This window comes from Pyrus communis, chromosome 6, assembly GCF_963583255.1.
Source record: "Pyrus communis chromosome 6, drPyrComm1.1, whole genome shotgun sequence".
NCBI classification, from domain to species: Eukaryota; Viridiplantae; Streptophyta; class Magnoliopsida; order Rosales; family Rosaceae; genus Pyrus; species Pyrus communis.
This window is the reverse complement of record NC_084808.1, coordinates 24,555,271-24,559,275: the sequence shown is the minus strand read 5'-3', so window position 1 is coordinate 24,559,275 and position 4,005 is coordinate 24,555,271. Positions and strand designations below refer to the sequence as shown.

The window sequence follows — 4,005 nt, the reverse complement described above, 5'->3', positions numbered from 1 at the left end:
TAGATTTTATTTATACTTTTATCAAGTATAACAGAAGATTTTGTCGTATCCACTTGTGTAAATATTTTAAATTGACGATCGAATCAGTTCCTTGTATTCATATAGGATTCAGGAGTGTAGTTGTAAAAAATCATCAAAATCGGAGTTAAAATAACCGTTAAATCGTGATTTTTTCGTTTATAACAGTCGAAAAGTTTTGTCCCATTACTTGATCTCTGAAGGTTTTTTTTTTTGCGATTTTTGGCGTATGCGATCTCGACGCATATACAAATAAGTTTGACGGTTGGATCGTTGAAACTAGTTTCGTACAATGCGTATTGCATCAAGTTTAATGGTATATATATTTATTATGTAGATTTAAATTTATTTATTTATTACGTATAACACTTAAGAAATTGAATGATATGTATATTTATTAAGTAGCTACCAATTTACTAGTCAGGTTTTTGTTAGAAAAATATATTATTGTGGGTTTTATGTAAAAAAAATTGAATTTGAAATAAGTAAAGTCTCATTTTCAGTAATTTTTAAAATAATTTTTTTAAATAAAAAAATAACTTGCGCGACGTCGAATTGTACACCATCGTCGCGCAAATTTTGATAATTTTGGCTCAAGTGTGAAAAATAGGCGCCAGTTTTCATAATTTTGGACAAAATCTTCCCACCCCTTCGCTCATCACGCCCTGCTCTTCCCAGACCCCTTATCTCTTTCTCTCTCTTGGTCTCTCTCTTTTGTAGCCTTCCTCCTCTTCGCTCATCACGCCCTCTCTCTCCCGTAGGCTTCCTCGTTTTCGCTCATCACGCTCGAACCCCAAATCTTGAACCCCAAATTGCCCCAATCAATTCGGCGATTCCACTCCCTCTCCGGCCAAGGTAACGTTTCCCTTCAATAACTGTGAAAAAATGGAAAAAAAAAAAAAAGAGTATATATTTTATTAATTTTCTGTTTGAAGGTTATTTTGCTTGATTTTTGTTAAAATCCGATTTAGGGTTTCGGCGAGGTCGGTGTTTCAGAGACGCGAAACTCACGGATTGGTTCCGGTGACGGCGAAGCAGATTATCGAAGCCCATCAGTCCGGTGACGAAAAATCAAACTTTGTGATTAGCAGGGCAGATGTTGCTAATGTATGTACGCACCTTTTTTAGTTTCATCAGGATTTTATTGTTTGTTTCTCATATCAATCAATTGAATGGAAAAAGAGAGATTTTGGGAATGTTTCAGTTAATATGATATTTGGTTGGTTTAGGTATCGGTAGTTGGGATGGTTTTTGACAAAGCCAAAAGGAACACTGATGTTGATTTCACTGTGGATGACGGAACAGGGCAAAGCAAGTGCCAAAGAAGCTAATTTTTGTGTTGCCCTGTTTGATTGAGTTTATATTATCACACCGTTAACTGTTTTAAAGAGATTATTGCGTTTTGGTGTCCAATGCAATGCACAATCTAGCAACTTAAGCTAAAAATGAATATATAGATAGACCCGAAATGTTTTAAGTTTTGGATCTCTGTTTCTTAACAAGGTGAATGAGAATTTTGACTCCAGAGAAATGCAGGAAATAGAGTAAGTTTCTCTCACTATCATCAGTGAGTTCTTCATTGAAATTTTGACACCATATTATAGATATTGGGATTGTTGAGTGACCAAAACATTGTGACGTTCTTATAATATTATGTCTTGATTTATTTTGCAACTGAGATGGAATGTATGTTCGTGTTAATGGACACTTGAAAGAAAAAGGAAAATTTAAAACTTTATGTGTTCGTCTTAATAATTTTCTGTCTCTTCCTTTTTGTATTGTTACAGAGTTCCATGCAGATCTGGCATGTGTACCACACCGTTGCATGTCACATCTTCTCAGCTGGTTGCAAGTAAGATCTTTCCTGTTACTGCAGTCAAGGCCCTCCTCTACCCCGGAATTGGGTTTTTTTTAGTTTATGGGATTGCGTAGGTAGATTCTTGGACTTTGGAATTGGTTTTAGTGAATTGGGTTTTATTTGGTTTTGTGCAGGGAGAGCTTGTGCGTGCTCTAGGATGAGCTGTGGCATCCACATCTCTTCTTGGAGTTCCTCTTGGACATAACTCGTCGTTTCTTCAAAGGCTGGCCTTTGCTCCTCCAATGATTAGAAAGGCTATCTGGTGTGGGAGAACCAACTCAACAACTGAAGAAGGTATCTAATTATCTTAATTAGTAGTAAACTTTTGCTTCTCAAAACATTCAATGTTTAGCTCTCTACTCTCTACCCATCAACTGTTGCCACTTGAGAATTCAAAGTATAACATTGGCCGTTGTTTCTCATATTTACAATTGCATTTAGCAGTTTATACTATTAGTGAAACCAACTGATCTCAGAACTATCATGTGTATATGCATGTACTTAGATTGTCCGATAATGGCATCGTAATTCATGAAACATCTGCAACTTTGTGAACAGTAGAGATCTTGGACTTTGGAATTTAGTAGTTTATACCATTAGTGAAACCAACTGATCTCAGAACTATCATGTTTATATGCACGTACTCAGACTGTCCGATAATGGCATCATAATTCATGAAACATCAGATTGTCCGATTCCAGCTTTTTGTGATGCCTCTTATGTGAAAAGTTAAAAGTTTTTTGGAGGTAGGGGAGGGGTTTGGTGATTGGGCCATGCTGTTTCAGAAATTGTCATGGTAGTTTGTCTGGAAAGCAATAGAAGAGTTTTTATAGGTGGAGCTTTTTCACATGAGTTCGCTTCAGTTTTTTCTAAGTTAAGGGATTGGTCTTTTCATGCTATTTTCTTTGACTGGAATGTTGTCATCTTTTACTACAACTTTGTTTTTCTTCCTTTGGAAAGGAAACAATTATTAAAAAAAAATTGCAACCAGTGAACAATAAGTCCATCGGAATCCAGTTACAATAAGGGGGCATTTGGATGAGAGACTTTGAAGTTCCATTGAACCTAGGTCAAAGTAGTTAGGAATGTGCTAAAAAATTATGTGTAAGGGAATTGAAAATGACTGAATGCTAAACATTTGAGAGAAGGTGTCATTTTGAAATTCATTTGTTTAGTCTCCTTGTAGTGCATTGTAGTGTTTGAGTATTTCACTTCTTGTAGTGCTTCTTTAAGAATAAAGCCTGAAGTTCTTCGGGACATTGAAAGTCCCTTGTCTTAACATAGCATAAGTAAATTAACAAAGATCTACAACAGCCATATAAATAAAAGCTATGAAAGTAGTATCACCCTATAATTGATTAGTTTCAAATGCAAGAAAGGATTAGTTTCTAATGTTATAATTTTATGGTTCAAAAAGTGTATAGATGTCGTTGTTGATCACTCGTCGTCGGAGTGTGACCCATTTGCCTCCCGCATTATCAGCAACTACTGCTCCAGGCGTGAGTGCTCCATTGATTGGGGAGCCTACACCCCTTACTGAGGCTACTCCTACGACGTCCCAGGTGCCTATCTCATCGACGTCATCAGTGTCGGTTCAGCCACTCAGTGCACGGCTACCTAAAGGGTCAGCTTGCAGTCCAGAGCGAGCAGATAAGGGCCTAGGGCGAGCAGATGAGGGAGCAATTGAGGGGCCAGGGCGAGGAGATGAAGGCCTATGCCGGGCACATAAGAGACCTTGTACGAGCCATACAGATGTCTGGCCTCCAAATCTCGCTACCAGTACCTAATGTTGCTACACCTTCGACCTCCGAGCCACTTCACCTAGAAGACTTTCAAATATTATATAATTAATTATTGTTCGAATATCTTGTATGTACATTTTCATATATTATATAATTAAATACTTTTCTTTGGTTAATTAATTATTGTTTAGAATTTAATTACAATATTATTAAAAATTAAAAAAATAATATTTTTGACCAAAACCAAAAAAGGGATATATATATATATATAATTCACTTTGCACGACGTAGCTTGCGTCGCGCAAAGTTACTTTGCGCGACGCAAGCTACGTCGCGCAAAGTGAATTTTATATATAAAAAATCCACTTTGCGCGACGTCGTTTGCGT

The 4,005-nt window shown here is 36.8% G+C and overlaps 1 long non-coding RNA gene across 2 annotated transcripts; it reads left to right on the top strand.

The window, feature by feature from the left end:
* The first annotated feature begins 609 nt into the window (after positions 1 to 609).
* LOC137738219 (uncharacterized) lies at positions 610 to 3,798 on the top strand. Of its 2 annotated transcripts, XR_011068871.1 has the most exons (4): positions 610 to 873; positions 990 to 1,125; positions 1,248 to 2,170; positions 3,294 to 3,798. It is a non-coding gene; the product is annotated as an uncharacterized lncRNA (long non-coding RNA). The 2 variants fall into 2 exon arrangements; XR_011068870.1 differs by having other exon boundaries at positions 990 to 2,170.
* Positions 3,799 to 4,005: the final 207 nt, after the last annotated feature.